At 38.2% G+C, this 27,078-nt stretch overlaps 1 protein-coding gene across 5 annotated transcripts in view; it reads right to left on the bottom strand.

Moving 5' to 3' along the window:
• The window catches only part of LOC117344307 (zinc finger CCCH domain-containing protein 10-like), a 234,247-nt gene that overhangs the window by 126,317 nt on the left and 80,852 nt on the right, over positions 1-27,078 (bottom strand). For 4 of the 5 annotated variants that reach the window (XR_004536149.1, XM_033907011.1, XM_033907016.1 and 1 more), the window contains exon 3: positions 18,303-18,369. The gene's annotated coding sequence lies outside the window, so the exon portion shown is untranslated. Of the gene's footprint in view, positions 1-15,436; positions 15,820-18,302; positions 18,370-27,078 lie in introns of those variants that run through there. The other variant, XM_033907013.1, reaches the window with a different exon arrangement.

Below are 27,078 nucleotides of genomic sequence, written 5' to 3'. Positions count from 1 at the left end.
TCTCCTACACTTAGAAGCAGAAGAAAGGCCAGCACTAAGATGAGAGAAGTTGACTTTACGCTTAACCCTGTTGGGAAGCGATGACCTGGGAGTCTCAGCCAATGTCTTCGAGGGACGGTGAACCCTTTTAGACTTAACAAGGCGTGAGCGAGAAGGGGGGGGACCCAACTCAACACCTGACTGATTATAGACAGCTGAGGAAACCCAAGGTTGACCAGTGTAACCTGGAAAGGTTTGACCATACCCAGGGTATGGAAATCCCATAGACTGGGAGGGGCCCCAGTGTTGGCCGAAGCCAGAATACTGGGGAGAAGGCAACATTCCGACACCCGCAGGACCAGGAAATGAATTGCCCCCTACTGGAGACCTGCCTGGCCAATATGGCTGAAAATGGCCAAAATTGCCAGGAGACTGCAAACTACCACCTAACCCGGGTGCAGAATGAGGGTAGGGATAAGGTGGGGGATGCCCTGGAGCACCCATAAACCCCACTGAGCCAGGAGCTCTAACTGGAGGAGGACCAGATAGAGGCAAGGCAGACCTAGGAACCGACGGGTGCATAACCCCGGAACCCAAACCAGACTCAAAATACGGTAAACCAACGCCTGGGAGTGAAACAGAGACACTCCCAGCTCCTAGTGCAGCCTCTCCAGAACCACCGTAAAAACTGGCAGTACCAGCCGGCCTACTGTCAGTGGGTACGCCGGCACCCCTCAATGGGGCCCGGGTCGCATGACTGGCCTGTTCGGTAACCATTCCGCTAACGGAGATGGTACCTGGACACTCGCTCCCTTCGACCTCCAAGGAGATTCCCGGGTGAGTGCCCTTCTGATGACCGATAGAACCCAAAGGCCCTACCGCCTCAGAAATATGTGTGTGAATAGGCTCCTCTGTAGCCAAAGAGTGCCTACCACTGTGAGACAAAATTACTTCCCCTTCAGGGGGTAAAAATGCCTCACTGCCAGGTGGGAGGCTGACAACAGCACCACACTGGACTTTAGGTTGACGTTTACTGTCTGCCCCAGACTTAGCACCCTTATTACGGGCGACAGACTGATGGGACAACACCCTGTCCCACAAAGTGTTTGACCATGTCAAACAGACGGAACACATGTTGTCCCGGGAGCAGCCTCGGCAGGTAGAACAGGTGTCATGGTCATCCCCATCGAGGATGACATGACCGCAGTCTCCTGACCGAGTTTTTGGACCCGAAGTAAGTCTCTTACCTCGCATTCTGCTAGGCGGGCAGCTTCCAGCAAACGAGAAAATCCAGCCAAAAAACGGAAGAAAAATCCACCGATAAAATTACGGAAAAACGTCCCGTAAACTGGAAATAAGTACAGAAAAGTACAAAATGAAAAAGAAATAAAACAACTGAGTTGACAAAAGCAAAACGGTAGCAAATAAAGCGAGAAAAATAGACACCGAAGTGGTCTACTAGACCGCGGTACCGTAGCGAGACAGTCCACGTGTGCAGTAACCACTCGACAAAAAAGACGAAATACGACACACAAACGGACTGACAGTTCAAACGAAAATGAAAAACTTGTCAACAAAGATGAGAATAACAAATTACGAAAGCAAAGCAAAAGAAAAACTAATTAAATGCAACAAAAACCCTGGGAAAACGAGCTGTCGTCAAAATCCTTCTGGGATGATGGCTGCCATAAGCGGAAGTGAGGTTTTGGGTCATGCGCGGTGCGTTCGTATCGGGCATTAAGGGTCCTCTCACGGGATATTTATTTTCATTTTTGTTATGCAAATTATGGGCTGCCGGAGGCGATACGCTATTATCTATATGGTGGTGAGCTATTATTGAAATAAACTCAACAATTTGTTCTACTTCATTTTTTTTTATAGCTTTTTATTTGATCCAATTCTCAGAGCTATGCTGATAAAATGAAACCCACCGCCTGGCTACAGTTACTGGAAATTGATTAACTTGAATTAAATTCTTCTCTTGCAAGTCCAGAAATGAATAATCTGTACTTTTTTGCTAAAAATAACATTTTGTCTTTTAATTAGATTTTAACTTCCTTGAATTAAAATCTACTGATTGCATATATCAGGTTTCAGGCTTTTTAAAGTATTCTGAGAGTTGTGTTTGAATTAGCCAAGTATACTTAAGACAGTTACAAACTGAGCTTGTCTGGGACAATGGCTACAATACCCACGGCAACATTTACAACAGCAACCTAAATTACAAAGACTATTTACCATGTAATTCTAATGCTCATTCAATATCCACAAGCAAAGCATGCTGGGTATTGCTTAAACAATATATGTCCCCTAATGACCCCTGCTAAAAATAGTAACAGTGACCCAAAAGCCATTAAACTTGAACTTGATCTGTACACATAGCCACTCTTTGCTGAAGATACATACCGCAGCTTTCACTATTATATCTCGAATCATAGCTGAGAAAAGTGCGAAAAAATGAGTGGATGGTCTGTCAGATGGACAGACGGACGGACGGAAGGATAGACTAATAAGGATATGAATCAGCCTTAAAATGAACTTTTTGTTCTAGAAAGTATGTAAGCGTTTTGCTTGAAATAAGATCATGTATAAAATAACACTATATTTAACAGCATCATCAGATTTTGAAATCAATACAATTATTTCTTACCGAGATAAGTTTGATATTATTATGATTTAAGGCCTTATTACTTCCAAATGACGTGTATATACAATTCAAAGAATGATATTTTGATGGGTGACGTAAATCAGTGAAATATATCGTACAGACCCTCCATTACATCTCTCACGGCCGTTAATTCTATTTTCAATTCAACAGTTCATATACAAGACTGACGAACAGTTGCATGTAAGACAGGAAAGGGTATACCAGTAAATTGGATTGAATGTGAGTTATATGTGATTCTGTAGACAGTGTTGTCGTGATGGGGAGAAATATAATTAGTCAATTAGGTGTCAGTTCTACACCATCCTGCCACAAAGTCAGCGCATCTACCTATTCTCGCACCCTCATCAACCCATCGATAGTAAACAAACGAGATATATAATGTATTGATGATAACAATGAAATATATGGCCAAAAAGAGACGAAGAATCTCGGTACGGGAAAGTTAGGCTCAGCCCAGACAACTAACACATCTAAAATACAGATATCATCTGCTAGTGAGAAGGAGCGCTGATGGGGATTCAAGTCAAAAAGTCAGAACTGAGTAAAAACCGCCATAAAAATGTGTGTTCTACCAGAGGGTATATACAAAAGCATAACAATAAATTACTTGCGTAATAGTTAAAGCGGTAGGACCCTGAAGCTGAACCTGCAAACACAGACTTATATATACATTTCTATGGTAAAGTGGAATCCTAGCAATCCTCAATGGGCTTTTTATTGAACCTCTAATCTAAAAACACTATAAGATTTATGAATATGTGCAGGGGGCATTTATTAATATTTTTCCATGTTTCGATTTATTGTAACTTTCAATTTGTCAGCGATGATAAAAAAAAAGTATTGAATCCATCGTTGTATTTTATACTGAATTTCTGCAATAAATTACAAAGGTTGTAAATTTGTGGGTCTCTCTTGGGTGATAATTGCCATGCATACTGACTAGCGAACCCTGTGCTATCATTTACACAAATTGATTTTCTAGAAAACGTTTTATCTGAGATTGTTTAGATCCAGGTAAAACATGGCAGTGTTGTGACGGAACCTGTAAATCTTTTACCAGTTTCCTGGTGTTACCTATAATGTAAACACAGCCACAGAGCAAAGCGAAATTTTTGTCTTTCAAGTGCTAATATCTGTATTACATTGATTGTGAAAATTGGCAGAGTTTGAGGTGATGGAATCTGATACAGCTACCTTTTGTTATCATATAGGCTTGTCATAGATCGGAAAAATATTTTACCTAAATTATTCATTCGAAAAGCTATAATTTCATATAGAATTACACTTTGGTATTCTCTTTAATAATAAGGGTAGTTTTTATCAAAGTGTCAGTGGAGAATTAAGTGCTTCTTGTCACAAAATGTTCTGATCAATACTGCCATGCTGATAATGATACCAGATCTCCAAGCCTTTTACCTTTCCTGTAAAATGTACACTTTAATTTGTTGCCATGGAATCTTCACACTTGAGTAATAATCACATTAGGACAAATTAATTTCATTCCTCACATCGAACAGATTCTTGATTAATTGAATCAAAGAAAGGAATTTTCTGATGAAAATCAGTTAAAAGATGTTTAATGTAATTCCCAAAAGTAAATTTTCAGGAATCTTTGAAAAATAATCTCTAGAAATCACAGAATGCTGTCAATACAAAAACAAAATAGATGATCTGAAGTACATCTACAACAGGATGTATAACTACTGTGATATCCTCAAGGTTATATAACTACTGTGACATCCTCAAGGATATATAACTACTGTGACATCATAAAGGATATATAACTACTGTGACATCCTCAAGGTTATATAACTACTGTGACATCATCAAGGTTATATAACTACTGTGATATCATCAAGGATGTATAACTACTGTGATATCATCAAGGATGTATAACTACTGTGATATCATCAAGGATGTATAACTACTGTGACATCCTCAAGGTTATATAACTACTGTGACATCCTCAAGTGTATATAACTACTGTGACATCCTCAAGGTTATATAACTACTGTGACATCCTCAAGGTTATATAACTACTGTGACATCCTCAAGGTTATATAACTACTGTGACATCCTCAAGGTTATATAACTACTGTGACATCCTCAAGGTTAGATAACTACTGTGACATCCTCAAGGGATATAACTACTGTGACATCCTCAAGGTTATATAACTACTGACATCATCAAGGAGATATAACTACTGTGACATCATCAAGGATATATAACTACTGTGACATCCTCAAGGTTATATAACTACTGTGATATCCTTAAGGTTATATAACTACTGTGACATCCTCAAGTGTATATAACTACTGTGACATCCTCAAGGTTATATAACTACTGTGACATCCTCAAGGTTATATAACTACTGTGACATCCTCAAGGTTATATAACTACTGTGACATCCTCAAGGTTATATAACTACTGTGACATCCTCAAGGTTATATAACTACTGTGACATCATCAAGGTTATATAACTACTGTGACATCCTCAAGGTTATATAACTACTGTGACATCCTCAAGGTATATAACTACTGTGACATCCTCAAGGTTATATAACTACTGACATCATCAAGGAGATATAACTACTGTGACATCATCAAGGATATATAACTACTGTGACATCCTCAAGGTTATATAACTACTGTGACATCCTCAAGGTTATATAACTACTGTGACATCCTCAAGTGTATATAACTACTGTGACATCCTCAAGGTTATATAACTACTGTGACATCCTCAAGGTTATATAACTACCGTGACATCCTCAAGGTTATATAACTACTGTGACATCCTCAAGGTTATATAACTACTGTGACATCCTCAAGGTTATATAACTACTGTGACATCCTCAAGGTTATATAACTACTGTGACATCCTCAAGGTTATATAACTACTGTGATATCCTCAAGGTTATATAACTACTGTGACATCCTCAAGGTTATATAACTACTGTGACATCCTCAAGCTAGGTTATATAACTACTGTGACATCCTCAATTGTTTAATATCCTTAACATTATGCACAGAAATGAAAGGAAATTTGATAGCCTCAACATTACCAGATTTTTGGTGATCAGGGTTATATTTCACCTTTCAAGGCATAACATGCTCTGTTAAAACTGTAAAGCTTACAATTGTTTAGGAACAACCACACTCATATAAACATTGTCAAAACTTATACGGGTAAAACTCTGTTAGAGAGTTTTTATTTTCTATAATTGTTATAGTAGGTTTTAGCATATAAATTAATTACTTCAGCTGAGCAAATTAAAACATGTGGTATGATCTCGTAAATATAGCGACACTATTTCATCTAAGAATTAAGATCTAGTAAATATTACAACAATATTTCAGCTAAAAATGACACAATGGCCTAGCTATTTTTTTCATCCTTCTCACCAAGAGAATGATAAAACATGGTTATCGGCCACAAAAAGACACATGTAATTCATTATCAAAATCTGGACCACTACTGAAGTTCTTATCGATTATCAACCACAAATGAATGCTCATGATGTTATAGAAGTAGATTTTATCAACATGAATGTTCCACATCAAACTTCAGAACAAGTTTTGAATATTTGTCATCTAGGATGATAAAATCTTATTGATTAAAACACAATGTTTTATCTGAAGTAGCTAAGTCCCCTATCCTCCAAGGTCTGACACTGACACGGACAAATTCTATTGTCTAAGACAAAAGCAGTCCCATTCAATGGTAAAACAGTTAATGATTTTGTCAAGACTATATTGGTTTTAACAAAAGTAAAACACTGGGTTATTCAGTATTAAGTTGACAGCGAAGATTGTTCAGATCAATAATCTGCTATACTAAATAAGTAATATAATCAATTGTCTCCTTCCTTGGAAGTTGGACTTGGAAGACAATTAAGTTCAAAAGACCTTGACGATTACTGGGTTCAGTAACCAGCAACTCTTCAATATAGGGCTGTACCATGTTAAAAATCCATCACATCTGAGTAACACGCCCCTTTGTAAGTCTGTACCCATAACACGCCCCTTTGTAAGTCTGTACCAGTAACACACCCCTTTGTAAGGTTGTACCAGTAACACACCCCTTTGTAAGTCTGTACCAGTAACACACCCCTTTGTAAGGTTGTACCAGTAACACACCCCTTTGTAAGGTTGTACCAGTAACACCCCCCCTGTAAGGTTGTACCAGTAACACACCCCTTTGTAAGGTTGTACCAGTAACACACCCCTTTGTAAGTCTGTACCAGTAACACACCCCTTTGTAAGTCTTTACCAGTAACACACCCCTTTGTAAGTCTGTACCAGTAACACGCCCCTTTGTAAGTCTGTACCAGTAACACACCCCTTTGTAAGGTTGTACCAGTAACACACCCCCTGTAAGGTTGTACCAGTAACACACCCCTTTGTAAGGTTGTACCAGTAACACACCCCTTTGTAAGGTTGTACCAGTAACACGCCCCTATGTAAGGTTGTACCAGTAACACACCCCTTTGTAAGGTTGTACCAGTAACACACCCCTTTGTAAGTCTGTACCAGTAACACACCCGTTTGTAAGGTTGTACCAGTAACACACCCCTTTGTAAGGTTGTACCAGTAACACGCCCCTTTGTCAGACTATACCAGATTATATAAATATTACTGGTATATATTGGGAAATTAACAATCCACAACGCACGCCTTTGAATAAGTAAATATGGCTGACAATACACAAAGACGATAACAGACAGATCACGAATATGTCTTTGAATAAATGATTTGAACAGCTTCATATAAAGACTACCACAACTTATCATCATCTTTGAATGAATAATTTTGCCACCACTATCACGCTGATTATTGTGCTAGATCACGAATGTGTTTCAGCCAATAGTTTACCCACCTAATCAGTTGTCTCCAGGGGTAGCAGTGAGGGTATTGTAAAATATACACGATCGTGCACGAGTGCGCGGCTGTGTACCTAATATGGACTTAAAAAGTTAAGTTATTTGATATGCCACAAAACTTTAATGCCTTATGTAGCCACAAGTGCAAGATTAGATTCATTACATAACTTATATTTATGAGAATATAATTGAAAATTTTCAAATTTGTTTCTTTATTTTAGACAGGTGAATTTCGACCCCGGCAGTACTTTTTTCCCTGCAGAGACAATCATGCATGGTCACAGATTAATTGTGAAATCATTACATATTTGTGACATATCATGTCATGATAATGTTCTTATTACAGGTAAGTTTTATGATATTTATGTCACACCCCATATGACAGGGTAGTAAAGGCCAGTATGTGATAAAAATTCTTTCACTGAACTGTTGCAATTACTGTTGTATTCACAAAACTTTCCAAAAAGTATTGCGATGACAAAACTTACTGAGCTTCACTTAAGTAATTGTCTTTGCAGCTTTTTACACATATTCCTTCTTTAAACACCTTTATTCCCTCGATATGTTAAAGTTCTTGTTTCATCAGTGCAAAGAAACACATTCCCTTGCAAAAAGCCCTACGTCGTGCACCCAAATGTTTTCTTCTATGACTATTGAACTCAATCTAATACAAGCAAAAGAATCAAAATGGCACTCTTTATTCTCATTGGTCTCACAGCTAGGATACCTGAAGCCGAAAAAATAATTTACAACAACTGACTTTTATTTTCTGAGCACATGATGTATCTTGGTTTCCCAGTTACCAGGTTAGTTCAATATTGAGATTGGCTTTGTGGTTTAGCGACAGGAACTTAAGGACAACCCATGAGTTCAACCAGAACAGTTTGCGAACAATAATGTTAACTCAAACTTTGAGGATGTTTTAGAGCCATGAAAAAAACCTGCTATTGTTTTATAAAATCAATAGGAAAATCATCAAAGAATCGACCTCAGATGATGCACAAATACACTTCCTGTAAACTCCACGAGCCAGGCTCATAAAACAAGCTTTGTTTCCTGCAAAAAATCCAGGTCCCTGATTGGACAACAAGGATTAATCAGATATTGCTTGTTACCATCACACATGGGGTCATCATAAATTGCTCGACTAATTGTCAACCCTTGGTCTTCACAGGGATTCACTGCTGACTAGAATATCTGTTTCTAGGGAAGACTTCAGCATTCTTGTTCAGCACATTGTGATGTTAAGTGACCACTAGGTACATATGTGTATGTAGACCCCTTGTGTATATACATGGGTCTGAGAAATCAATGTCAATCCTACAGCTATCATTAGGGATATTATAAATCAATTTCTGTCAACACTGGGGTAATACAGCATGGCTGAACACACTAGGCCCAGTGTCTTGTTATCTTCTCCAACACTGGGCTAGAACATGGCTAGGCTGAACACTGCTGTACAGTGTGTACAGACAGTGTGTAGAGACTTTGGAAGGAAGGCTGAACACTGCTGTACAATGTGTACAGACTTTGGAAGGAAGGCTGAACACTGCTGTACAGTGTGTACAGACTTTGAAAGGAAGGCTGAACACTGTTTTACAGTGTTGACTTTGGAAGGAAGGCTGAACACTGTTGTACAGTGTGTACAGACTCTGGAAGGAAGGCTGAACACTGCTGTACAGTGTTGACTTTGGAAGGAAGGCTGAACACTGTTGTACAGTGTGTACAGACTCTGGAAGGAAGGCTGAACACTGTTGTACAGTGTGTACAGACTCTGGAAGGAAGGCTGAACACTGTTTTACAGTGTTGACTTTGGAAGGAAGGCTGAACACTGTTGTACAGTGTGTACAGACTCTGGAAGGAAGGCTGAACACTGCTGTACAGTGTTGACTTTGGAAGGAAGGCTGAACACTGTTGTACAGTGTGTACAGACTCTGGAAGGAAGGCTGAACACTGTTGTACAGTGTGTACTGACTTTGAAAGGAAGCCTTAACACTGTTTTACAGTGTGTACAGACTCTGGAAGGAAGGCTGAACACTGTTGTACAGTGTGTACAGACTTTGGAAGGAAGGCTGAACACTGTTGTACAGTGTGTACAGACTCTGGAAGGAAGGCTGAACACTGTTGTACAGTGTGTACAGACTTTGGAAGGAAGGCTGAACACTGTTGTACAGTGTGTACTGACTTTGAAAGGAAGCCTTAACACTGTTGTACAGTGTGTACAGACTTTGAAAGGAAGCCTTAACACTGTTTTACAGTGTGTACAGACTCTGGAAGGGAGGCTGAACACTGCTGTACAGTGTGTACAGACTCTGGAAGGGAGGCTGAACACTGCTGTACAGTGTGTACAGACATTGAAAGGAAGCCTGAACACTGCTGTACAGTGTGTACAGACTTTGAAAGGAAGGCTGAACACTGTTGTACAGTGTGTACAGACTTTGGAAGGAAGGCTGAACACTGCTGTACAGTGTGTACAGACTTTGGAAGGAAGGCTGAACACTGCTGTACAGTGTGTACAGACTTTGGAAGGAAGGCTGAACACTGTTGTACAGTGTGTACAGACTTTGGGAGGGAGGCTGAACACTGTTGTACAGTGTTGACTTTGGAAGGAAGGCTGAACACTGCTGAAGGCTGAACACAGCTGTACAGTGTGTACAGACACTGAAAGGAAGCCTGAACACTGCTGTACAGTGTGTACAGACTTTGGAAGGAAGGCTGAACACTGTTGTACAGTGTGCACTGACTTTGAAAGGAAGCCTTAACACTGTTGTACAGTGTGTACAGGCTTTGAAAGGAAGCCTTAACACTGTTGTACAGTGTGTACAGACTCTGGCAGGGAGGCTGAACACTGTTGTACAGTGTGTACAGACATCGGAAGGAAGCCTGAACACTGTTGTACAGTGTGTACAGACTTTGAAAGGAAGGCTGAACACTGTTGTACAGTGTGTACAGACTTTGAAAGGAAGGCTGAACACTGTTGTACAGTGTGTACAGACTTTGGAAGGAAGGCTGAACACTGTTGTACAGTGTGTACAGACATTGGAAGGAAGGCTGAACACTGTTGTACAGTGTGTACAGACTTTGGGAGGGAGGCTGAACACTGTTGTACAGTGTTGACTTTGGAAGGAAGGCTGAACACTGCTGAAGGCTGAACACGGCTGCACAGTGTGTACAGGCTTCGAAAGGAAGCTGAACACTGCTGTACTTTGTACAATTTTTTATAGGAACACTATCAATGCGTAATATATCTTGATAATACCCATGTGGTCAACTGAGACTGTCCATGCTTGTTAATTAATGTCTGGGGCGTATTTCTAAACTACTCTTGTCTGGATAACTTTTGGTTAGGAGTATTGAATATTAAATTGGTTTCTACCCGATTATTAACAGAGTAATGCCCCTTGAATATCACTTCGCCCTAGGAGCATCTCAGAGTCTATGCCACCTAAAATGGCTTGCAAAACACTCCTGAGCTGGGTAAGTGTCTTCATACAAGAGTTATGGCCCATTATTCACTTTGGATACTTGGAGGATGTGGGGGTGTTGGGAGGGGTGTGGGGGGGTGTGGGGAGGGGTGTGGGAGATGTGGGGTTGGTTGGGGACTGTGAATCACTTGCAACATAACCTTGTTTAAATATCTGAACATCTGTTAAGACTCGAGCATACACTGCATGCTATTACTGAGAAGTTAATTAAAGAGACTGTTGTAATTATGTCTGTACTCTCTAGGATGGAAATCGACCACAGAATGTTTCTGATGGACACTATGGACACTCGTTAAAAACATCACCAGTCCTGAACCCAGAGGTACCTTAATTCTATCTGTTCTGTAGAATATTGTGCTCAATATCTATAATGGTCTGAGAAATGACCACAACCAGCCATAAGATACCAAGCAAACTAATGAATGGCTATCGCAGGTCATTACAGAAAATGGCCACTGTTTGATGGTCAGCTGTCAGATATTGAGATAATGAAGCTCCGAGTACACATGCCTGACCAGATACAGTCCAAATCAGAATTACATCCTATCAATCTCCGCTTACCTGCATCACTAGATCGACCTCATACTTTGTAATTAGGAAATTCTCTTAAGACAGGTGCTTGTTTAGACAGGTTGTGTATCCACTTTAGAGCAATATTTCTTACTTGGTCACAGCTGTATATGAAAATCTAAATGGGAATGATTTTGATCAATGTATCTAAATTCCAAATAAGCTGAATATATTGGAATTATACTACTATTGAGCAGAGTCACGTTAGTTATAAGATAAGCTAGAACTGGTGTTAATTTTGCCATCATGTTCCTATCAGGAAATTTGTTTACCTTTGCAATATGAAATTCATCATGTTAAATGCTCATTAATCATAAAGAAGCCAGCTGCTCCATAGCTTCATTTTCACTATCCTGGTTCTCACTTTGAAAACAGGGCATTATTGATGCTTTAGATTAGATGCAATTTATACCGTTTCAGAACACCTGGTTTTGTTCTCTTTCAAGGGTATTTCATGGCAAGATTTTCATATTCTGCACTTCGAAAATTGATTTTGAGTATGACAACACTTTAATATGCTTTTGTGTTTTATGATATACTTTCTCTACCTTCCCAAAAATGACACTAACTACATGTATTTCTCTAATTAATTTAAGGATTCATCTCTGAGAATGAAAATTTAAATCTATTGAAAATTCAATTTTTAATTTAATTGGAAATACACGTTACATTATGAAGACATGCCTGCCAGTAGGATTGACTATCAGAATTGTGTCTCTTTCAATCAGGTTTATCAATGAAATACATGTATGTTTTGTACTGATTTTATGAGAAATTTGAATAACAATGCAAAATAAGAATTCAAATTATCAACCCATAAATACAAACATATATCAGTGAACAGATAATGAATTTCTAATAGAAACATGATATTATTTTAAAAATAAAAATCATATGAATTTGCATACACAGAACACATCTTGTTACACAAATGCATTTTATGCAGCTTACAATTATATATACACAATGAATGAATTTTCATCTTTCAAAATTTGACTTCATACAATGCCAGCAAGAGCTTCACGAGTTCAGAGGGGGCTATAAACTGAATGAATGAAATTAAGGAACTAAAACAGGTAATTCAATTAAACAACCATTTTTATAATTAGATAAACCTATAAAGGCATTTAATGACAAGATCTTCGAACCAAGCACGTACATTTCAGTCAAAGTGACAACAATTTCAAGGTTAAAAGGTCAAGACTGCCTACTGTTCCATGTTTATTTGGATAAATTCTGAGTAAGCTATGAAAGGATGGGCTTGTAATTTGTTATTTCTGTTAAAAGATGGAACTATTTAAATGGTCTAATTTGATCTTTCTCTAATTTACACTAGATAACCAATATGTAGATGTAATGGGCATGCTCCTCAATTTGTCGGTCTAGGTGTGTAAACAAACAGGATGATCCCTTACAGAAATTCTGGCTAACCTGCCAGGCAGAATCTTTCTGATATGATAGTAACAGTCAACTTTAAAAACTCAGTAAGAACAATATGGAACAAAGTACAACAAGGTCAAACAAGGTCACACAATAAGTATTATTTCATTATAATTATTTATATATAAAGTTTGTCATTTCCCTTCTCAAACATGACAAAGCAAGGGAGAGTTAGTGTACGGTGGTATACAGCGGTATACAGCGATGTACAGTGTTAAGCTGATAATGCTGTATGAGTTTGCCAGGAAAAACAGCTGGTTTATTAACCTACAAAAATTCTGCAATTCACAAAACTTGTAAAAGTATCATCTTATTTCTGTTACTGTGTTACCATGGTAACCAAACCAAGGATATACCACATGTTTACAGTAAACAATAGGAGGGATCTCTGTTAAAAATCTTAGGGAAAAAAATTCTACACCTCCGTATGTTACAACACCACAAATCTAGCAGTTTCCTGATGTTGTTTGACAAACAAATTTGAAACACAGATGAACAAGTCTGTTTATAGATTGTGCTCACTGATGATACTCACTTTGTACCAGCTGTGACAAATAGATTTACATAACGTAATTGTCTGTGAAATCCCCGTACTGATACAACAATGTCACAATAATGTCGTCACATTGACGCATAATTAGCACCAAACTCTGTCATTCTGAAAAATGACTAGAAGTCACTTGAAAGTTTTGCTCCATAATCTTAATAATTTCAGAGAGTTGCAAATATTTGAAAAATGTTAATGTTATCTCGATACATTCATATTGTATTTTTGAGCTTAAAAGCAAAAGCAAAATCACTTGATATATTTTAGCTTTAACAACCTATAATTAATTGAAATATTTGAGCAAATTACAAGTTACCTGCATACAAATTATATATTTATATGACAAATATAGAATATCATTAATAACTGAATTTCAATTTAACTTCTTAAAAGAGTTGTATTTTAAAAGTTAAATTGACATTGATATATGTGTGTTTTTATCACCTCAATAAGTCAAACTGACATTTCAAACTTGGAAATTTAATGTTTATTTAATTTCTATCTTTCGAAAGCAGATTACAATCTTCAAATAAAAATCGGAAACATAGGTGTCTCCCAATATACATATTTCAACTGGAATATATTGCAGTCTGCAGATATACTCTAACTGAAATCAGGCCTGTACATCAGGCCCCCAATATTTTTCATCTGAAATATATTTCAGTCACCTGATATATTCCAACTGAAACAACTGAAATATTCATCAGTCTCCCGATGTATTTTAACTGAAATATACATTAGTCTCCCAATATATATTTCAACTGAAATATACATTAGTCTCCCAATATATATTTCAACTGAAATATATTGCAGTCTCCTGATATATTCCAACTGAAATTTTAGTCTTCTGATATATTCTGACTAAGGTAGTCATTTGCAGTCTCCCGATATGTTCAGACCTGGATGTCAATGTAAACATGACCAGAAAGAAATCTTTAAAACTGTTTAAAAAAGATCCTTGAGGTACTCATCGACTAGCTGTCAATATACAGCTCCTTGTCCCAAGTATGATGGGATTTTCGAATTCATTGCAAAATTATATAGGTCTAATCGTTACTGAGGGATTATATGGCAGACATTGAAAACCAATTGTCTGAAGGTATTTTGTCTGCCAAATGTCAAATACAACATTGAGAAGAACTCGGACAGCTGGACTCAATCTCCCGTGATTGTTTTAGGGAGACAGATGTCTCAATGTCAGTCATTCTCAATCAATTATCTAGGAAAATTATGGGTTGACAGAAAAATACTTACTGCTTATAAAATGGTCGAACAATTTTCATAAAACACAACCAGTCGTTAAGCGCTTACATTCACTCATTTGTAAACAACATTATTATATACACAAAAACATCCATTTCCAGTGATTATAATATATACGGAAATAGCTCTAGCTATTTTTACTCTAAGAACTAAAATGTCAATATTCTGTAGAAGGTGTACAGATTTTATTCTACTGAATCTAGCTATTTTTACTCTAACAAGAACTAAAATGTCAATATTCTGTAGAAGGTGTACAGATTTTATTCTACTGAATCTAGCTATTTTTACTCTAACAAGAACTAAAATGTCAACATTCTAAAGGTGTACAGATTTTATTCTACTGATGGTCGTGTGTTTACTGGGAAATCTCCTCCCTATAACAGCCTCCTGGAGGGAGATTTCCTGTGACATTATGACATGTCCGTGTCAGAGGTCCCTGGTATAAGGGATCAGACCCTAGGCATGAGAAGTAGAAGCCATGAGGCTGTTCCCTCCAACATACCAGAGTGATACACAAGGTCGAGCAGACTACACAATCAATAAACTTAGGAAATATGTGCCAGCCACGAGTATAAAGCAAACCAAAACACAAGGTCCTACCTTTAATTGGTACCTCCAATCTTCTCCAACTCTCTCGCTCAAACACCACTTATAAATCCAAATTTGAAATCCTTTTTAAGGTCTTGCTCCAGGAGCATAAGTCATAATTTATAGGACAATTTCACTACAAGTAAAAAGCTGTGTGTAGAATGGTTGGCTGACAATACTAACACTGGCTCCAGGCTGTAGCCCTGGGTTCAGCACTGGAGGATAGCACAGTGATGAGGCTGAACCACGACATGTGCTCCTCGACAGAACACCCAAGTACGTAACAGCACAGCAGGAGACTTTTATAATTCCTCTCCCCAAGTCTGCTGTGTTAAACGTACCTGAATTTTTCATTCAAGTGTCTGTTTTTTTAATTGTTCCTGTCCTCCCGACTGCCTGGCCTGTGTGATGGAGGTATCGGGAGAGCCAGCTCTTTATACAGCTGCTGCCGTGTGTGTATCTAAACTAACAATCCCGACAGACACGTGCTGCCTCTTTTGTTTCCTTTTCTTAACACCTTCAGAAAATGTTTTCATTTAATGGTTGCTAGTGTTTATGTAATTACAGCTGGACATGTTTTGGGCTTAAATAACAGTTGTGACACCTAAACCAAGAGCTATAGAGTATGTGGTATTCCCCCAGGATCCCCTCAGTCTGTAAACAGACTACTGAAATGACAGTCAATATATGGACTTCAGTACAGGCAGACAAATAACTGGACTCTTTTTAAAACCACTAAAGATTTGTTTTAATTGTTGTGTCCTGAAAATGAAGAGAGTCAATGTAACCTAGCTCAAAGACATATAGAAGTTGTTTTATCATTTAATATCTCTTGACAATCTCTGTCTACAGGTGTAATCATAGAAAACAATATCACATGAAAATATCACATCACTTCATGTAACTACTGGGTAATACCAGGAAATGTAACAGAAGTGTGACACAAATCATACTTATAATACACTGACTGGGAAGTGTGACAGTATATACTTATAATACACTGACTGGGAAGTGTGACAATAGTTTATACTTATAATACACTGACTGGGAAGTGTGACAACAGTTTATACTTATGATACACTGACTGGGAAGTGTGACATCAGTTCATACTTATAATACACTGACTGGGAAGTGTGACATCAGTTTATACTTATAATACACTGACTGGGAAGTGTGACATCAGTTTATACTTATAATACACTGACTGGGAAGTGTGACAATAGTGTATACTTATAATACACTGACTGGGAAGTGTGACATCAGTTCATACTTATAATACACTGACTAGGAAGTGTGACAACAGTTTATACATATAATACACTGACTAGGAAGTGTGACATCAGTTCATACTTATAATACACTGACTGGGAAGTGTGACATCAGTTCATACTTATAATACACTGACTAGGAAGTGTGACAACAGTTTATACATATAATACACTGACTGGGAAGTGTGACAACAGTTTATACTTATAATACACTGACTGGGAAGTGTGACATCAGTTTATACTTATAATACACTGACTGGGAAGTGTGACATCAGTTCATACTTATAATACACTGACTGGGAAGTGTGACATCAGTTTATACTTATAATACACTGACTGGGAAGTGTGACATCAGTTCATACTTATAATACACTGACTGGGAAGTGACAGTTTATACTTATAATACACTGACTGGGAAGTGTGACATCAGTTCATACTGATAATACACTGACTGGGAAGTGTGACATTAGTTTATACTTATAATACACTGACTGGGAAGTGTGACATCAGTTCATACTTATAATACACTGACTGGGAAGTTTGACATCAGTTTATACTTATAATACACAGACTTGGAAGTGTGACATCAGTATTTACTTATAAGACTGACTGGGAAGTGTGACATCAGTTCATACTTATAATACACTGACTGGGAAGTGTGACATTAGTTTATACTTATAATACACTGACTGGGAAGTGTGACATCAGTTCATACTTATAATACACCAACTGGGAAGTGTAACATTAGTTTATACTTATAATACACTGACTGGGAAGTGTGACATCAGTTCATACTGATAATACACTGACTAGGAAGTGTGACAACAGTTCATACTTATAATACACTGACTGGGAAGTGTGACATCAGTTTATATTTATAATACACCAACTGGGAAGTGTGACATTAGTTTATACTTATAATACACTGACTGGGAAGTTTGACATCAGTTTATACTTATAATACACAGACTGGGAAGTGTGACATCAGTATTTACTTATAATACACTGACTGGGAAGTGTGACATCAGTTTATATTTATAATACACCAACTGGGAAGTGTGACATCAGTATTTACTTATAATACACTGACTGGGAAGTGTGACATCAGTATTTACTTATAATACACTGACTGGGAAGTGTGACATCAGTATTTACTTATAATACACTGACTGGGAAGTGGGACATCAGTTTATACATATAATACACTGACTGGGAAGTGACAGTTTATACTTATAATACACTGACTGGGAAGTGTGACATCAGTATTTACTTATAATACACTGACTGGGAAGTGTGACATCAGTTTATACTTATAATACACTGACTGGGAAGAGTGACATCAGTTTATACTTATAATACACTGACTGGGAAGTGTGACATCAGTTTATATTTATAATACACTGAGTAGGAAGTGTGACAATAGTTTATACTTATAGTACACTGACTAGGAAGTGTGACATCAGTTTATACTGATTATATACTGACTGGGAAGTGTGACATCAGTTTATACTTACAATACACTGAATAGTAATGGATACACAGCCAGTAACCAGTTATACTCCCCAAGTCAGGGATGTTAAGAGTAACAGATGTGTTGTATAATTCCATACCTCTAATATATACTGCTCTCAAATGTTGTTGAAACAGTTGGAAATATCTTCTGACTTCACACTCAACCTGTAAATAAATAAGAAGACTCCATATAAACATCAGTCAATATAAATGTAAACATACTGACTTCAGGACACATCCCATATGTTATTGTCAAGTTAACAGTTTAAAGTCAAAGAAATTTGTGAGAAATGCAAGTTTGTGTCAGTTAAACAAAACACATGACATAATAAAAATGTCAATCATTAAACCTGGTCCTACATATATCTAAAAACAAATAATCTTCACAGAAACCTGGTATAAATAAATAAGATTTTTCCTGCTGAAGATCTGCTAACTATGAAGATAAAACCTATCTAATAGACAGTTATTCCAGACTATGTAAAGGATATCTGCAATAAATGTACATTATTACCAAGGGAAACCTCATTACATCTCACAGACAAAAAGTAGCATATCAGTGTGTGGTATAACAGCAGCTACGATATAAAGACAGCTTGATGTCGGCAGATATACTGAATATACCTTTATTGTCAGAGAGGTGCATAGATCACACCATCACTGTCCCACAGAGGACTATCATACTGTCCCTCACAACATCACTGTCCCACAGAGGACTATCATAGTGTCCCACACTACAAAGTACTATCATAGTGTCCCACACTACACAGTACTATCATAGTGTCCCTCAATACACAACACTATCATAGTGTCCCTCACTACAAAGTACTATCATAGTGTCCCTCACTACACAGTACTATCATAGTGTCCCTCACTACACAACACTATCACAGTGTCCCTCACTACAAAGTACTATCATAGTGTCCCTCACAACACAGTACTATCATAGTGTCCCTCACTACACAGTACTATCATAGTGTCCCTCACTACACAGTACTATCATAGTGTCCCTCACTACACAGTACTATCATAGTGTCCCTCACTACACAGTACTATCATAGTGTCCCTCACTACACAGTACTATCACAGTGTCCCTCACTACACAGTACTATCACAGTGTCCCTCACTACACAGTACTATCACAGTGTCCCTCACTACACAGTACTATCACAGTGTCCCTCACTACACAGTACTATCATAGTGTCCCTCACTACACAGTACTATCAGTGTCCCTCACTACACAGTACTATCATAGTGTCCCTCACTACACAGTACTATCACAGTGTCCCTCACTACACAGTACTATCATAGCGTCCCTCACTACACAGTACTATCATAGTGTCCCTCACTACACAGTACTATCATAGCGTCCCTCACTACACAGTACTATCATAGTGTCCCTCACTACACAGTACTATCATAGTGTCCCTCACTACACAGTACTATCATAGTGTCCCTCACTACACAGTACTATCATAGTGTCCCTCACTACACAGTACTACTATAGTGTCCCTCACTACACAGTACTATCATAGTGTCCCTCACTACACAGTACTATCATAGTGTCCCTCACAACACAGTACTATCATAGTATCCCTCACTACACAGTACTATCATAGTGTCCCTCGCTACACAGTAATATCATAGTGTCCCTCACAACATCAGTGTCCCTCAATAAACCGAACTATCATAGCGTCTCTTACTACACAGTACTATCATAGTGTCCCTCACTACACAGTACTATCATAGTGTCCCTCACTACACAGTACTATCATAGTGTCCCTCACTACACAGTACTATCATAGTGTCCCTCGCTACACAGTACTATCATAGTGTCCCTCACTACACAGTACTATCATAGTGTCCCTCACTACACAGTACTATCATAGTATCCCTCACTACACAGTACTATCATAGTGTCCCTCGCTACACAGTACTATCATAGTGTCCCTCACAACACAGTACTATCATAGTATCCCTCGATACACAACACTATCATAGCGTCCCTCACTACACAGTACTATCATAGTGTCCCTCACAACATCAGTGTCCCTCAATAAACCGAACTATCATAGCGTCTCTTACTACACAGTACTATCATAGTGTCCCTCAATACACAGTACTATCATAGTCTCCCTCACTACACAACACTATCATGGTGTCCCTCACTACACAGTACTATCATGGTGTCCCTCACTACACAGTACTATCATAGTGTCCCTCACTACACAGTACTATCACAGTGACCCTCACTACACAGTACTATCACAGTGACCCTCACTACACAGCACTATCATAGTGTCCCTCACTACACAGTACTATCACAGTGTCCCTCACTACACAGTATTACCATAGCGTCCCTCACTACACAACACTATCATAGTGTTTCTCACAACACAGTACTATCATAGTGTCCCTCAGTAAACAGCACTATCATAGTGTCCCTCACAACACAGTACTATCACAGTGTCTCTCACTACACAGTACTGTCATAGTGTCCCTCACTACACAGCATTATCATAGTGTCCTTCACTACACAGTACTATCAGTGTCCCTCACAACTTCATAGTGTCCCTCACTACATTGTACTATCATAGTGTCCCTCACTTCACAGTACTATCATAGTGTCCCACACTACACAGTACTATCATAGTGTCCCTCACTACACAGTACTATCATAGTGTCCCTCACTACACAACACTATCATAGTGTCCCTCAATACACAGTACTATCATAGTGTCCCTCACTACACAGTACTGTCAGTATCCCTCACTACACATCACTATCATAGTGTCCCTCACTACACAGTACTATCATAGTGTCCCTCACTACACAGTACTATCATAGTGTCCCTCACTACACAGTACTATCATAGTGTCCCTCACTACACAGTACTATCATAGTGTCCCTCACTACACAGTACTATCATAGTGTCCCTCACTACACAGTACTATCATAGTGTCCCTCACTACACAGTACTATCATAGTGTCCCTCACTACACAGTACTATCATAGTGTCCCTCACTACACAGTACTATCATAGTGTCCCTCACTACACAGTACTATCATAGTGTCCCTCACTACACAGTACTATCATAGTGTCCCTCACTACACAGTACTATCATAGTGTCCCTCACTACACAGTACTATCATAGTGTCCCTCACTACACAGTACTATCATAGTGTCCCTCACTACACAGTACTATCATAGTGTCCCTCACTACACAGTACTATCATAGTGTCCCTCACTACACAGTACTATCATAGTGTCCCTCACTACACAGTACTATCATAGTGTCCCTCACTACACAGTACTATCATAGTGTCCCTCACTACACAACACTATCATAGTATCCCTCACTACACAACACTATCACAGTGTCTCTCACAACACAGTACTATCATAGTATCCCTCACTACACAGTACTATCAGTGTCCCTCACTACACAACACTATCATAGTGTCTCTCACAACACAGTACTATCATAGTGTCCCTCACTACACAGTACTATCAGTGTCCCTCACTACACAACACTATCATAGTGTCTCTCACAACACAGTACTATCATAGTGTCCCTCACTACACAGTACTACCATAGTGTCCCTCACTACACAACACTATCATAGTGTCCCTCACTACACAGTACTATCATAGTGTCCCTCAGCACTAAACAGCACTATAGTTATGTATCATGGCCACAATACACAAACTCTATTTATTATATTTTTACCAGTGAAATACAAAAAAATAATCAATCTTTTATAGTTATTGTTCACTTATTTAAAAAAAAAAAACCTTTTTCAGATATCTTTCACAGTGAGAAATATCACTTTTTTTATTTGACCAATTAAGATACTGCTTACAAATGCCAATGGCAAAAATTAAGCTTTTGCATATAGTTCTCAGTCACGTTTCAGTTTGATTTACATCTGTGAGCCGTTGGCAGGTAACCGCAATGAATTCTGGGAGAGATTAAGCTTCCTTACTATATTTTGTTATAAAATGTAATAAACGGAATATCAAACAGTATCTTCAGTAACACCAAATATATTTCACTCGCGTGGCTAGTATTTAGTTAGCTGGTTTAGTGCAGCACTTGTGAAATATAACTAGAACTGTCTCCAGGATGGCTGACTAATACCCCGCAATCTGCACGAGTCAATGGTGAATTGAAACTGTTAATTAGAGGCTAACTAAGATAACCCAGTAATATAGTGACCAGTTGCCATAGCAACCATAATTTTGAGAAAAAGAAAGTGAGATGCACATCTACACATGGTCCTCTATATTTGTGTGAAGTTTCATTGAAATCAGCCCTTCGGTTTAGGAGGAGTTGTCCAGACAAACTTATAAGTGATGGTTCTTATCGGAAAACCTGTTTATAGTGACCAGTTGCCATAGCAACCATAATTTTGAGAAAAAGAAAATGGCATGCACATCTACACATGGTCCTCTATATTTGTGTGAAGTTTCATTGAAATTGGCCCTTTGGTTTTGAAGGAGTTGTCCGGACAGACTTAAAGTTACGGTTCTTATCAGAAAGCCTGTTTATAGTGACCAGTTGCCATAGCAACCATAATTTTGAGAAAAAGAAAATGGCATGCACATCTACACATGGTCCTCTATATTTGTGTGAAGTTTCATTGAAATCGGCCCTTCGGTTTAGGAGGAGTTGTCCGGACAAACTTAAAGTTATGGTTCTTATCGGAAATCCTGTTTATAGTGACCAGTTGCCATAGCAACCCTAATTTTGAGAAAAAGAAAGTGGCATGCACATCTACACATGGTCCTCTATATTTGTGTGAAGTTTCATTGAAATTGGCCCTTTGGTTTTGAAGGAGTTGTCCGGACAAACTTAAAGTTACGGTTCTTATCAGAAAGCCTGTTTATAGTGACCAGTTGCCATAGCAACCATAATTTTGAGAAAAAGAAAATGGCATGCACATCTACACATGGTCCTCGATATTTGTGTGAAGTTTCATTGAAATCGGCCCTTCGATTTAGGAGGAGTTGTCCGGACAAACTTAAAGTTATGGTTCTTATTGGAAAACCTGTTTATAGTGACCAGTTGCCATAGCAACTATAGTTTTGAGAAAAAAAAAGTGGCATGCACATCTACACATGATCATTAATATGTGTGTGAAGTTTCATTGGAATTAGCCCATCGGTTTAGGAGGAGTTGTCCGGACAAAATGTGTCTACAGACAGACAGACGGACGGACAACCTGATTCCAGTATACCCCCCCTAACTTCGTTGCGGGGGTATCAAAATATAAGCCACACACATGAAATATATTTGGTAATACTGAAAACACTGTTAGATATCCTCTATTTCTCCACACCATTGTTAGGCCCCTTTATAGCTTACAAAGTCAGATTTAATCAACGAACTCAAATAGAGTCTATCCTGTAAAGTTAGCCGGTACAGAGTCTGAGAGATAATGTTAACACTACTTGACTTCTGATACAAACTCCAAATATCCACCGATCTGACAACGATACATTCCTCTGGTACCCAGCAGTCTTTACTGACAGGTGACAACTCTCATAGTACCGTGTTACCAAAACGTACACTTTCTTCCGGTACCAACAAGAAACAGGTTCTGATCGAATCCCTGTACATTACAACATAATGCTTTAATGAGTGGCATGTTTCACAGTGTGGCACGTTTCAAGGTGTGGCACTTACATCATGTGGCATGTTTTATTGTGACACCCGTTTAAATGTGAATATGGTAAATTTCATCAAGTGGCATAGTTTAGGTGTGAAAAGTTTAATCAGTAATAAGTTACATCATTATATGTGTTGCTTGTTTTATTGAAACAATTGTTTTCATTGTTGTCATGCTCCATATTTCACTAAGTGGCAATTGTTTTAGTTTATAAATGATATAATTTTCTGTCAATTTACTGACAATTGTGACCACGATAGCTCAATCCGTCAGATCACCGGCCACCTAACATCAGGTGAAGATCACCGGCCACGTAACAACAGGTGAAGATCACCAGCCACGTAACATTACAGGTGAAGGTCGATGGTGCATGGTCAGATCACCAGCCACGTAACATCAGGTGAAGATCACCAGCCACGTAACATCAGGTGAAGATCACCGGCCATGTAACATCAGGTGAAGGTCACCAGCCACGTAACATCAGGTGAAGATCACCGGCCATGTAACATCAGGTGAAGGTCACCAGCCACGTAACATCAGGTGAGGATCACCGGCCACGTAACATCAGGTGAAGGTCACCAGCCACGTAACATCAGGTGAAGATCACCGGCCACGTAACAACAGGTGAAGGTCACCAGCCACGTAACATCAGGTGAAGATCACCAGCCACGTAACATCAGGTGAAGGTCGATGGTGCATGGTCAGATCACCGGCCACGTAACATCAGGTGAAGGTCGATGGTGCATGGTCAGATCACCAGCCACGTAACATCAGGTGAAGGTCGATGGTGCATGGTCAGATCACCAGCCACGTAACATCAGGTGAAGGTCGATGGTGCATGGTCAGATCACCAGCCACGTAACATCAGGTGAAGGTCGATGGTGCATGGTCAGATCACCAGCCACGTAACATCAGGTGAAGGTCACCAGCCACGTAACATCAGGTGAAGGTCGTTGGCACATGGTTCAACGCTCACTACCTGTGTCGGTTTGTATTTCTGGTGAAGGAGAGACAAGGGATGGTCTGTGCTGTTGTGATCATAACCTTGGGCAAGACATTTTACCCCGACTGCTTTGGATGGCTTGCAATAGGCCTCTGGTTTGTTGTTCAGTGAGGTAGTCACCAACTTATCTAAAGGGTGACCCCATCTCATTATGACTCTGGATGTTCATAGGGCAATAAATCCAACTTTATAGTGTATAACATTACATTATCCTGCAACAAGTTTTAATGTGTGGAATTAATTTGTTAGTGTGACCTTGACCTTTGACCTCAGTACTACCTAGGGATGCTTCCAGCCTGTTTGATTCAGAACAATGGTAGAGAAGAGGAAGCTGCTTGAAGAAATTGTTGATGGACGACATAAGATCACCCTGGTTTGGTTTGGACCAAGTGAGCTGATAATTGTGTGTTTCAGTGTTTGTTTTTTCTTCTGAGATATCTTACTGTGTGCTGACTGTTGATATATTTCATATCTATTTTGTGGCATCTGTTATTATAATGACATATTGTTTTTGCATATGGAATGATTTTGTATGTGGAATAATTTTGCATGTGGAACAATTTTGCATGTGGATTGATTTTGAATGTGAAACAATTCTGTATGTGGAATGATTTTGCATGTGAAACAATTTTGTATGTAGCATGGTTTTTTTATCATCAGCGGAATGATTTTGTATGTGGCCTGACTTTGTATGTGGCATGATTTTACATGTATATGTGGAATAATTTTGTATATAGATCGAATTAATTCATTTTGTATATGGAACTGTTTTCTATGTGGCTTGATTTTGTATGTGGAATGATTGAATAAGAGTTAATGTCATTTTGTTAATTCAACAGGTAGTTTTGTTGTGGAGTTTGATTCAGTTTGTATTTTTTATTTTTTTTGTGGCATTTTTTCCCAGTATGAGGCATGAAAGTGTATGTATTTTTGTTGCATGGTATGGTATTGTTTTTAGGTAAATATATATATAGTTACACAATCTCAACACTAACATATTGTTTTCAGGTGTGGTGAGTTACAACAAAGTTATTCCATGTAAAAGATAGATATACCATTGCCCTGTGGTCGTTTTTTGTTGTAACCACGCGTCTGTAACTGAAATCTATTAGCAGTATAATCATTCCTGCCAATTCATTTTTCTCTCTCCCTCACTTTTCCTCTTTTTTTTTCAATGATGTGATATTGTTGATAGGAGGTGCTATCTGTAACTCATATAGTTAATAGCCATTTTCTTTTGTGTACTGCCAAGTCAATATCTTACATTTTATATTCATCACAGAAATGATATTTGACAAAAAAAACCTTTTTGGAAGTGTATCCATAACAATCTGTCCAGGTTCTAAAAGCTTTCACAGTCCTGTTTGAAAGATATTGGTATAATTAATATGGATATTGTTATGGTAAGGCTATGTTGTTTTAAACACAATTTGCACACATGAATCTCAATCAGAAATCTTTCACAGCATTTCGATAATTTCTTATAAAAATTGATGTACAAATATGTCAATCATTTAAATTTTTAAGATTACATTTAAAGAAATGCTGGTAGCCTGTTTTTCTGTTTCAAGCTACTTGAAATTACTTTCAAACTTATTATTATAATAGTTTTCTTCCCATTTGATACACGTATGTTTAATCTTACACTGCACGACTTGTAACAGTGACTCTAATGCCTTAAGCATATATATATATACATCAAATTATATCTCCCTTTACAAACAGATGCCATCTCTCATTTTAGATACACCCAACTTTCCCTTTACATACACCGATCTCCCCCTCTCTCATTCTAGGTATGAAAAGAGAGCAGCAACTCCAACCATCTCTTATTTTAGAAACACCCATTTTTCCCTTAATGATACACAGATCACCCCCTTTATATACAACCATCTCTTATTTTAGAAACACCCATTTTTCCCTTAATGATACACAGATCGCCCCCTTTATATACAACCATCTCTTATTTTAGAAACACCCATCCTTCCCTTTACATGATTCATCAAGATTTTTTTAAATATATATATCAGGTAAATTAATTTTTCTGCATCAATACTGACCACTTCCACCTATTGTACTGAGGTCTCCTCCTCTCCTCATCTCAGCTGTTATTACCTTTACATTAAATATAATCACCTTGGTAACAACCTCTTCCAATTACCTTGTGTAACTTCTATTTCTGCCTCAAATACAATAGC

Source organism: Pecten maximus, chromosome 15 (assembly GCF_902652985.1).
Source record: "Pecten maximus chromosome 15, xPecMax1.1, whole genome shotgun sequence".
Taxonomy (NCBI): Eukaryota; Metazoa; Mollusca; class Bivalvia; order Pectinida; family Pectinidae; genus Pecten; species Pecten maximus.
This window is presented reverse-complemented; position numbering and strand designations above follow the sequence as displayed.